A 13,095-nucleotide genomic window follows, 5' to 3' on the forward strand; every position below is an offset into this window, starting at 1 on the left:
AGATGTCGTTATTTATTTTTTTCTGCTGTGTAGTACTCCATTGTGTAAATATACCACATTTTCCTTATCCATCTTTGGTCAAGGGGCATTTAGGTTGTTTCCAGTTTCTGGCTATAACAAACAATGCTGCTATGAACATAGTTAAGCACATATCTTTGTGGCATAATTCACCATCCTCTGGATATATACCCAAAAGTGGTATTACTGTGTCTTGAGGAAGGTTGTTTCCTAATTTTCTGAGAATGGCCATACTAACATTCAAAGGGGCTGTACCAGTTTGCATTCCCACCAGCAATGTAGGAGTTTTCTTAAAACTAAAGCTTAAAACTTATATTTAAGATAGTTGAATGTAATTTTTTAGATTTATGTGCTTTATTTACTTTTTATTTGTGTTAATGTTACATTTTATTTACTTTTATCTGTGTGAATGCTTTGTCTGAATGTGTATATATATATATATATATATATATATATATATATATATATATATATATATATATATGTATCACATGTCTTCCAGTCCAGAGGGACTTGGATCCCTAAGAACTGGGGTTATGGATTCTTATTAACCACCATGCAGGTTCTGGAAACCAAATCTAAGTCCTCTGCAAGAGCAGCAAGTGCTTTTAACCAATGAACTATTTCTCTAGCCCTTCTCCTAAAACTTTTATTTACCAGGTAGTAAAAAATGATTTGGAACAAATAAACTAATTGGTTGCTAATTTAGGTTGCATATGTGTGTGTGTGTGTGTGTGTATGTATGTACATACATGTATGTGTACAACAATGAACAGTAATGCATTTTGATAAATTTGAAAGACAACTATAAATCATACAAATTTAATATTGTTTCAATTTGATTTTATTCACAGTCAGTTTCCAATGGCATAGCAGGATATCTAATCAAAGTTGATGAGTGAAAAACTATAGATAAATTAGTGGCATGAACTATAAATAAAAAGAGAGAGAAGAGGAACTTTACCAAGGTGTATGGAATTCTACAAAGTCAAGGAAACTTTTCTTCTTTTCTTCCATTATTAAGAAGGGGAGATTTGAATATGATTTTGTGCCTAGAAGGCAGATCAGGGCACAGGGAATGGCTCATAATGTAAAGACACTTGCCTTCAAGCCTGATCATCTCAACTTCATCTCAAGGATACACAGAAGAATGGAGAAAACTAAGTCCTGAAAGAAAGATGTGTTCTGACACCTCACACAATGGGAAGAATTACGACTCCCCAACACACACATAATAGATAGATAGACAGATAGATAGATAGATAGATAGATAGATAGATAGATAGATAGATAGATGGATAGATGGATAGATTATAGATAGATTGATAGATGATAGATAGAAAGATTGATTGATAGATAGATAGAGACAAAAAATTGACAGATAGATAATCGATAAATTAATAAAAATTTACTTTTAAGAAAGACGATGAAATAAGTATAGAGAAAAGGAAGAGAAAAATGTCAGGTTATAGGTTAAGATCCTGATGAAGGAAGTGAAAGTATGGGGACAAAGAGCAGATGTGGATCTATACCATCTCAGCTTTCTGCTGGGAAGGGCTGGCGTGTTTACTCCTTTTGGTAAGGAGACACACTGATTATTTCCACACATTTGTCACTTGTCAGCTACAGAACGAGTTTGATATCAAGACTAGTGAGACCAACTACTGAGATAATGCTGACAACTGGAAGAGTTAATGTCATGGCAAAATTAAAAAGCAAATGAGGGGTACAAGCTGTTAGTAAATCTTACCTATTTTAACCAGCTTCTTTTCTCCTGTGATTTTGTTTCCTGCAACTCATTAGTAAAACTCACTGATAACAGTGAGTATCTTTCGGGAGCTGATGAAAGATTTTAGCCATGTGCAAAGGCTAAGATGACCTCAGAGGAATGCAATTTATATTGTAATGGCTTAATGGAACCAATTATATTGTATCAGCATAAAAACCTTTAAATGGAAAAAATGTATTCCTCAGTAAAAATGTTCTATATTTTAACAAGAATGTCCATATGCTAACTGTTTATTAGGCAAGATTTTAAATTTATTCACTAGTAAGTATTGGGTTTTATGATTTTTAATTCAATGTCCACTAATAAATTAATGGAGAAGCAAGAAGAGCTTTTATAAGATGACATTTAATTATAAAATAGTCTTAAATATAAAGCACCCAGGAACTATGTCAAACTTTTTAACAAACGTGACTAATTAAATCTTTCTGGGAGGAAATTGAATTATGTGGTAATATTAATGTAAAACCTAGGAAAAGGTAGTTCCACACAGATGAAGACCCTTGGTGCTCTGCTCTGCTCTGCTCACACTAGCTTTCTCTACTCATTTAAAAGACACAGACTTCACAATCAAGGTAGGATACAGCCTTCACTATGAACAGAACCAAAAAAGATGGGTGTTGAATTATACCTAATCACTAGAGAATACTTGGTGTTAGAAATAATATCTTAGTAGAACCGTAATATTGAAGCTACAAAGGCAATCTTTTTATTTGAAAGCTCAACTTGAGAGTTGAATTAGATGTTAAACTAAAATACTTTTTATTTCTCTAATATGCTTTTTGATGTATGCATGAGCACATGCGTGCTTATGCTCAAAAGCCAGAGAAGGTATCATATCTATTGATAGCATGTAAATTTCACTTTAAGTCCTGGGGATTAGAACTCAGGTTTTCATATTGTGGATCTAGTACTCATTCACTCTGAACCATCACCCCAGGCTTGTGATATTTTACTATTTTGTAGAAATTCCACAAATTTTGAACAGTTTGTGTTCCCTACAATTAACTCCTGTATCACCGACTACTTTAATACTACAATAGAGAAATCTATAAAAACAATGCAACAGGAATTTCATAAGGTATTTTATCACTGTTTCCTGGCTTTATTCCTGTGATTTCTTTCTATAGATAGCTATAATTATTGCATTATGAAGGAGAAGGTGAAGAATTTTATATACAATTAGCTTAACTGATTGGGATACATTAGGTTGGAAATGTAAATAATCTAAATAATGAAGCTAAAACCTATTCCATTAACAATGTTTAAAAAGTTGATAATTTAGAGCCAGGTATGGTGGCACATGCCGTGAGTTCTAACACATGGAGGCAGAGGCAGGAGGATCTCTGAATTTGACACCAGGTTGGTCTACATAGAGTCCCAGGACAGCCAAAGTTACATAGTAAGACCCTGTCTGAAAAAAATAAAATTTCATACATACTGAAAGACTTGTTGTAGTTATTGAATGTTTTTAAGATGTCATATGCATTCAGTATGTTTATTCTATTCAATTTTTCATAAAATGACATTACATATCGGGATAAATCTACATCATGTAAATTAATTTTTTGTTTGGAAATTTTAAGCAATCGTGCTTCATTGTCCTACACTATGGAGTATAAAATACTGTTGACACTATGTTTATTACAATTTTTTTTGTCAATTTAAAACATGGTTGTTACATAGAAGAAAATCACAGCTGGAGAGATTTTTCAGTGGGTACAGTGCTTGATGCTCAAGCATGAGTGCCAGTGTTCAGACCTTCAGCATCCTTGTAAATGCAAAAGACATATGGCAACCTTCTGGTAAGGAAAAACTTGGGAGGCAGGGACAAGGTATCCTCATAGCAAGCTGGGCTAGTCAGACTAGCTCAGACAGGGAGACCTGGGTTCAAGGAAAGGCCCAAAACATTAGAGAGAGAGCATACTTGAGAAACCTCCGTCACTGACCTCTGTCCTCTCTCACAGTGCGCTCATACACACATGAGCATGGACACATATGTATATGTGTGTGCGTGTACACACACACAATTCATTCATTGAAAAATAGATAAATACACAGATTAAAAAAAGAGGGCTATCCGCTATGTTCAGAGAGTCCGGTTTTATCCCAGGCTTTTTCAGACCCAGGCCAGCTGGCCTTGGTGAGTTCCCAATAGAACATCCTCATTGTCTCAGTGTGTGGGTGCACCCCTTGCGGTCCTGAGTTCCTTGCTCGTGCTCTTTCTGCTGAGAACTCAAGAACAATGGTAATGGGTTTCTGATCCTACTGCACGTACTGGCTTTGTGGGAGCCTAGGCAGTTTGGATGCTCAACTTACTAGACCTGGATGAAGGTGGGGGTTCCTTGGACTTCCCACAGGGCAGGGAATCCTGATTGCTCTTCGGGCTGAGGAGGGGGGGACTTAATTGGGGAAGGAGGAGGGAAATGGGAGGCGGGGAAGAGACAGAAATCTTTAATAAACAAATAAATTTAAAAAAAGAAGGCTATCACCATTGAGGCACTGAAATTGATCTACTTCATTTTGACTTAATTAGCATACCTGTAAAACACATGAGCTCCCACACTTTCAGATGTACATATACACATTGAAACTTACATACATAAATCATAGTTTGATTATTTTTTTTAAATGAATATAACAAGATATGTTATTTTCATTTTGCTGGGTTTTGTCAAATAATTTTCAAGTTTGCTAATGACTATAAATAACCCATACTATCTCGGTCTAACATGGTGTCCTGCTCATTCAGAGATGGACAGAGAAGGTAGCTCCCATGTCTGATTGCAAAGCACAGTATCTCAGAAAACATCTGCACAGACCTCACAAGCAGGAGTGGAAGAGTTTTGCAGGGCCATTTCATAAGAGCTGAAATAAGCAGTTAATGAATGTGAATATTTCAACTTTTGAGAAGTGCAGTTAAATAGCTCTCAGAAGCAGGAGGCTTTATTCGCTTTTACACCTTTTCAGTCAGGCTGGCTAAAATCATTGTGCTACTGCTGTCAGAATTTATATTTATTTAATTGAGACTGGTATTGGGTTTTAGCAATTTAATTTTCCATTTAAAGAAATTTCTTAATCACATCCACTTTTCATAGCTGGTTTTTGTTCAGTCTAAATCCAGGACCTCTTATTGAAGCATGGCTTCTTCTTCCCTTTTGTATATTATGCAGATGGCAAATGGTTTTCTCAAATGGGCCCTTTAAAATTTATTTATGGTGCTGTGGTAACATGAAGCAAGGTCTCCCAAGGCAAGACTTAAGGATCAGTGTAATTTTACAGTGATGTTTATACTCATTAGAAAGCACAGAGGATAGAAAACTGTGAATAACATAAATTATTAAGATACAATTATGATAAGACTGCTAGTCATTTACTTTTCCCACTTGCTTCCCCGTGTTTTCTTAGCAAGGACAAACAAAGCAGCAAAACACACAGAGAGAAACATATTATACTCATGTCTCGACAGCACAGATCCAGGAATCAAGAAAAATTATTGACATTTCATAACATATATGTGTATCAAAACACCTTAATGTATGCCTTGAATTTTGTAATTTTTATATTGATAAAATTTAAAAAGTGGAAATTCCAGGAAGAATAAAGTTACTCCCTTGAAAACTAACTAAACGATAATTCTAAGGGTACAAAGATGGAACACAAATAGTATGTAGCTCCCTAATTTTACCTAAAGCTGGTTCAACAAGAAGGAAACTGGTCCTGGTTCTAGATACCTAGCCAGATACCCAGGTCTAAGAAAGTCATGGATCTTTGAGAAGAACTTGCAATTGCCCTGTTACTAAAACAGCCTAATACCTGACTACATTCTAAATGTTTGTCCTTACCCACAAATAAATGTATCCTTCACTCCTCACCATGAAAAGTCTCCTCCAGCAGTGTCCACTACAAAACACTACAACTCATTAAAAAAAATGCAAAGTTGTAAAACCTATTACTATGGCTAGAAACCAATTATGAGTGAGTGCATCCCATGTTCATCTTTTTGGGTGTGGGTTACCTCACTTAGGATAGTGTTTTCTATTTCCATCCATTTGCATGCAAAATTCACAATGTCATTGTTTTTTTTTTACTGCCGAATAGTACTTTAATATGTATATATTTCACACTTTCTTCATCCATTCTTCCATTGAAGGGCATCTAGGTTGTTTCCAGGTTCTGGATATTACAAATAGTGCTGCTATGAACATAGTTGAACAAATGCTTTTGTCATATGATAGGGCATCTCTTGGGTATATTCCCAAGAGTGGTATTACTGGGTCTTGGGGTAGGTTGATCCCGAATTTCCTGAGAAATCGCCACAACTGATTTCCAAAGTGGTTGCCCAAGTTTGCATTCCCACCAGCAATGGATGAGTGGAACCTAAAGAAAAGCATATAGTCATCCGCCTGGATATGAACCTTCAGCTGGCGATGGATGGAGATAGAGACAGAGACATACATTGGAGCACCGGACTGAGCTCCCAAGGTCCCAATGAGGAGCAGAGGGAGGGAGAACAAGAGCAAGGAAGTCAGGACCACGAGGGGCGCACCCACCCACTGTGACAGTGGGGCTGATCTATTGGGAGCTCACCAAGGCCAGCTGGACTGGGACTGAAAAAGCATGGGATAAAACCGGAATCTCTGAACATGGTGGACAATAAGGGCTGATGAGAAGCCAAGGACAATGGCACTAGGTTTCGATCCTACTGCATGAACTGGCTTTGTGGGAGTCTAGCCTGTTTGGGTGCTCACCTTCCTGGACCTGGATGGAGGGGGGAGGACCTTGTACTTCCCACAGGGCAGGGAATCTGGACTGCTCTTCAGACTGGAGAGGGAGGGGGAATGGAGTGGGGGGAGGGGAAGAGGAGTGGAGGGAGGGAGAAAGGAGTGGGGGCAAAAGGAGGGAAATGGGAGGCGGGGAGGAGGCAGAAATCTTTTCAACAAATAAATAAATAAATAAAAATTAAACACTATTACTAAAATCTACAACACTACATCTGCGCCTAAGTTTCAGAGATCAGTGTGGAAAGTGGTGTGGATGTGTGCAAAGAATGTAAGAGACAGACGAAGAGGAAGCTTTTTTTTTTTTTTTTTGTGAGACTCTGCCTTCTAGGAACATCACAAGGTACAGCCAAAGTCTGAGGAAAATGTCTACCTAGACATGAGCAGCCTATTAGGAAAAGAAAGCAGACCACCAGGGGATACTGAGAGAGGAAGAAATAGTCTTCCCTGGGAAGACAACACCAAGTGGTTACCTAATGCTAAACAGTCAGTCCTAAAAACATACATAGAGGTAACATTATGGACTGAATGGGTTATATTTATATATCTAGGGATATATACATATACATACATAAATACATACACACATATACACACATATAACAGAATACATTTAAAAACTCAAGGTCTATCAAAATCTTAGTTAATTTATATAAACTAATCAACAATATTCAAAACCAAACCAACAAAAGTCATTAATTTATACATCTGTGGTGATTATAAAAGTGATCATAAATTGGAGAAATGGAGAAAGTTTTCTTTGAAACCTGAGAACTAAACTTTGTAATTTGAGAAGAAACACAATAAATGTTTTTGTCTTTTTTATATCACAAATTCTAACATATCAAAATACCAAGCATAAATAATTAGAATAGTATTTTATACACAGTAAGTAAGTATTTTCTTCTAAATGATTGACATGTTTACTAATGAAGCCAATTAACTTTCAGTACTTACCATTTAATCTTTAAGCAGTTCATGCATACAGGCTGTAAACATTCAAACAAACTATGACTAAATCTTACTTGAAGGCTTGGTTTCAAAGGAATCTTCCGCAGTAACAAGTTTTTTTTTTAAATATGTGACTTTTATCCATAATATTTAAACATTATCGAGTGTGATAAACTGTTCAATAACCATTACCAAACAATAAATAGACTCACTCAACTAGTGAAAAAGCTAGGATCACTGAACAGAAATCTATACCAAGGATAGAAAGAGATCACTCAAAAGTAATGCAAGCAGTAATAATGAATGTTATAGGAGATACAAAAGTATAAAAGTGATAGTGCGCATCACAAAGTTGCTGAAAGCAATGGACAGCGCCTGCGGCAACAGAAACAAGAAAATCTTGGTAGGTAGTTCTTCTGTTACTGCCAGGCTCACTCTTCTCTTTGCAGGATAGTCATTCTCTTTCTAAAACAATGTAAACAAGGCTGCTGAGATGGCTCAGCAGGAAAAGGCACTCACACCCAAGCTCCATGGCCTGAGTTTGATGCCCACAATCCATGTAGCAGAAGGAAAACACTGGTATCTGCAAATTTTTCTCTAGCTATGGTGGTGAAAACTATGCAAGTGTCCACACAAACACATACACAGAAGCACACAAAGACATGCTATGTGTGCATGTATACATACATATATATGTTGTTTTATAATTTATAGATAGGCTTTATACAATATTATATATGTGTGTGTGTGTGTAATTTTCCTGACAAGAATGAAGTTATTATTGTTTTCCTTTAGAACCCATGTTGAAAAAATGAAAACTATTTGCTGGCACATGCTGATAATCTCAGAGCTGAGGAGGCAGAGACAGACAGATCCTTGGAGTTCATGAACTAACCTGGTTTGCTGTCTTCATTAGTCCCAGATGCTTGAGAGATCCTAATACAAAACAAGACAAACTAGCAACAGAGGAATGACAGCCAAAGTTTCCCTCTGTTTTCCATACACACACAAACATGCACACGTGTACACACACAAACACACACACACACACACCCTAAAAATAATCAACTAAATAAAAAAGTCTCTTAAACAGCTGTCCTGGACATCTCAAGGTCTTCTTCTGTGATCTTTGTTTAAAATTACAATAAAGTCACATGAAGAAATATTCTACTTTAAGTATTCAATATTCAGACTTGAGAGAATTTCTCTACAGATATATTCTTGAAAAATGATTCAAATATCAATGAATTATAAAATATGATAACTTCCTGTCCCATGTAAATTACATGCTGAGGCTATTTGACTGAAACTGCTGGCCTTTCCTTCCTTCCTGGGAAACGAACTTAGTTTTCCTTAATGCCTGAACATCACAAAGGGTCTGGATATGTCTGAATTAAGAGAGCCAGCACTGCTAGAATTGACAATCACGTGCTTGCAGAAGGTATGGGATGACAGAGAATCACATAGTTACTGTAATATCTTTGCTACTAATGATGATTCCCATGGATGGAAGAAGATATTCCCTGTCCTCCAAGGTCTTCTCTCACTTATCTGCTGATAAAGATGTGAGCTGGCGACAGGATGAAAGAAATATGCCAGCTTTCTACTTAGAAACAGATCCAACTCAGATTTCAAGATCTCTTTTGAAGCTCATACCAGAACTTCAGGGATTGTAATCCTATGGCTGAAAAGCACCAAGACAAATATTGGAAAGCATAAGGAAGAGTCAAAGTGATCCATCAGAACAGACAAAATGTAGGTTCCTTCTTGTAGTTGTCTTCATTCCCTGAAAACAATGTCTTAAAAATTATTAAATCATAAATATAGCTACTTTGTAACAACTAGTACATCCCTCCATGTAAATGTTTTAAGTTACAATGTGAAATTTTCTCTAAAGTTCAAAAAAAGTGAGTATAATTCAATACTTTGGTCTTATTTCCAATTACATTCTCATTTGGCAAAAGGCAGCAAGAAAACACTTCTACAAACAAATACAGCCTTTGGGACATGTTGCATTCATTTTGTCTTGGAAAGTTATTAGCCACACATTAGTGGAATGTAGTTAATAAAAATGAAATTAACAAAGGTTAACACCCTGGTGGGAAATGGAGTATGAGGCACTGAATTCATGTAAATGCAAAACATAGGCAAAGTGATAAGGAAAATACAATCAAATGGTTAAGAATAGTATTTAAGAAATCATGAAAATAACTGGATATCAACAAATAGAAGAATGAAAATAGACCCATATCTATCACCATGCACATAACTCAAACCCAGATGGAACAAAGACCTCGACATAAAACCAAACACACTGACCTCATAGACGAGAAAGTGGGAAGTACACTTGAACACATTGGCACAGGAGACCAGTTCCTAAATATAACCCCAGTAGCACAGACACTGAGAGAAACAATTGATAAATGGGACCTCCTGAAACTGAGAAGCTGCTGTAAAGCAAAGGACACGGTCAACAAAACAAAATAGCAGCCTACAGAATGGGAAAAGATCTTCACCAACCCTACATCAGACAGTGGGCTGATTTCCAAAATATACAAAGAACTCATGAAATTGGTCATCAAAAGAACAAATAATCAAAAAAAAAAAAAAAAAACGAGTACAGACTTAAACAGAGAACTCTGAACAGAGGAATCTAAAATGGCTGAAAGACACTTAAAGAAAAGCTCAACATCCTTAACCATCAGAGAAATGCAAATCCAAACAACTCTGAGATTCCATCTTATTCATGTCAGAATGTTCAAAATCAAAAACACTGACGGCAGATTATGCTGGAGAGGTTGTGGGATAAAGTGAACACTCCTGCCTTGCTAGTGGGAGTGCAAACTATATGACCCGTTTTAGAAATCAGTATGGCGATTTCTCAGAAAATTAGGAAACAGCCTACTTTAAGACCCAGTAATACCACTTTTGGGTATATACCAAAAGGGTGTTCAATCATACCACAAGGACATGTGCTCAATTATGTTCATAGCAGCATTGTTTGTTATTGCTAGAACCTGGAAACAACCTAAACGTCCCTTGACCAAAGAATGGATAAAGAAAATGTGGTACATTTACATAATGGAGTACTACACAGTAGAAAAAAAAGACATCTTGAAATTTGTGGGCAAATGGATGGATCTAGAAAACATATTGAGTGAGATGACCCAGACCCTGAAAGACAAATATAACATGTATTCACTCATAGGTGGCTTTTAGACATAAAGCAAAGAAAAAACAGCCTACAATTCACAATCCTGAAGAGCCTAGATAGCAAAAAGAGAAGGCTAAAAGAGACATACATGGATCTAATCTACATGGGAAGTAGAAAAAGACAAGATCTCCTGAGTAAATTAGGAGCATGGGGATTATGGCATAAGGTAGAAGGGAGAGAGAAGGAGGGGAGAGAAGCAGAGAAAAAAATATAGCTCAATAAAAACAATAAAAAAGAAAACAAAACAAAATCATGGAAAGATGTGAAAGAAGTAAGGAGGTACCAAGTTCCGTGTCTTCTAGAGGAATCAGGAAAATCTGTTAAATTGTAAAAACAATATATACAATTTAAATTGATTTTAATGGATATAACACTTAATGCTCTTTCCTTAAAAATTGATGAGAATTTAAAAATTCCTAGAATAAGGAGCATTTATGTAAAGTCTAGAGACTTTTTAGCTTCACTTGTGTTATTTCACTTCCATTAAAATCAAGTAAAATTTACTTGATTTTTTTAAGATTTGTTTTAAAATACTAGTTTAAGGTACTCTGGAGAGTGTTGGTTTGAGTTTCTCAGCATAAAGTCCCTTGTCACCAAGCCTGATGACCAGAGATAAGTCCCTGGAACTCACACCGTGGAAGGGGAGAGTGACTCATACACCCTGTCCTCTGACCTCCACAGGCACACCTTTCAGGGACTCAGATTCTGGCTAGACCCATAGTTTTGGCTCTGTGGCTGGAAAGAATTTCAGGCCTTGGCAGGATGAAGTGGAATAAATAAATAAATATATTTAAAGATAAACATGAGGGTTCCCTTGTCTTCCATATGTAATTTAAAGTCTAAGTAAATAAATGTAAAAGTATTTAGGTATCCATTTGAAAAATTGAAAGTGTTCTTAAGCAATTGATCACTGAATTAATAAATATTCAATTAAGTCAGGCGTGGGCGTGATCGGGTTATTCTATGGCTGTTTAATTGAAGAGTATCTTCACTAGACACTGTTAACGAGTTACTAGGTATTGAATCAGCTTTCCTTTGCATACATAACCCGATTGGAGGTGTTTTCCTTCCAAAACAGTCAAAGCAAAGCTTATTCTATATAATGTTCATTTTCTTTAAACAAGAAAATTGCATTAAATCTGTTTGCAAAGCAGTCCAACTACAACTTTATAGAGAGGCTTTTTTTTTTTTGTATTGTATTATCTTAATGCTGTGTATTTTCTTCTCTTAACAATTCTACGTTATCTTTAACAACTTAATTGTGTTATTCTTTTGAAAGACTTACATTTAGCTTTCTGTAAATACTACGTTGACGGTTTTCTACATCATACATTATGTTTCATTAAACCATTGAGTTAAAATAATACATGCCACCTGCACGAACAGACTGTTAAGCGACCAATCTGCCTCTAATGAGCAAAAAGTTCCGATAAAGTGTGAGCAAACTACAGTTAGGACCACCAACTGTATGCATGCAACCTTCTTCTTAGGAAGTCAGACATGGAGAGAGGCTTAAAGAGCCCCCATGGCCCTAGTGACTGAACACCAGGCTTAGAACCCGGCTTCAGTCTTACAAGTTATTTCTCTGCTCTTATAAATATACAACTAGTCCTTGCTTAGATATGACAAACAGTACGAACATATCTAACATACATGAAGAGATGCATAAAGACAGGTTTGTTGTTATGTTCATCAAGTTTATAAAACAGATGGTTACTGTTTTTTATGACATAACATATTTATATGACATAACATATTTCATTACTTAATATATTTTATAGTACATAGTTATCACCTTTTAATGAATATTTTACACTATATTACATATCAATATTTATTTCTTATCATCAGACTATCATTCACTAGCTATACAACTAAAGATAAACAAAATTCTAAAATATGAAACAGAAATGAAATGACAAGAAAAATCAGACTGTGTCTGTGGCAGGTGGCAGGGAAGTGTTTTTTTTTTTTTTTTTAATGTGTCATTGGCAAAGGCTAATGCTGTCCTCTTTTCAGGAGACTCCTTAGTCCCATAGATGCTATGGCATCTCTGTGCTCAGTTACACCATAGCATAGCATATTGTCCCTCTATCACAGTCAATGCTCAGTTTGGAACTGTGAGCTGGATATCCCATATGCTGTCATAGGGAAGCATCACAGAAAGAAGGGAAACAATGGGACATGAGAAGGAAAAGACATCATCCTTCAACCTCAAGTGTGGCTGAGGCCTCTGGCCAGCAAAATGTCAAGAATTCCAGCACACTTAATGACGGCTTGGGGCTTTTCTCCCTCCCCAGCCCCAAACCTGTGATTTTATAGGATTCTAACTACAAATCCCTTAT

General features: G+C 36.2%; 1 protein-coding gene across 1 annotated transcript in view; it reads right to left on the reverse strand.

The window, feature by feature from the left end:
• Positions 1 to 13,095, reverse strand: part of Dpp10 (dipeptidyl peptidase like 10) — a 1,483,954-nt gene that overhangs the window by 868,899 nt on the left and 601,960 nt on the right. The gene's annotated exons all lie outside the window — the stretch shown is intronic.

The sequence above is a fragment of the Microtus pennsylvanicus genome, chromosome 10 (genome assembly GCF_037038515.1).
Source record: "Microtus pennsylvanicus isolate mMicPen1 chromosome 10, mMicPen1.hap1, whole genome shotgun sequence".
In the NCBI taxonomy this organism is placed as follows: Eukaryota; Metazoa; Chordata; class Mammalia; order Rodentia; family Cricetidae; genus Microtus; species Microtus pennsylvanicus.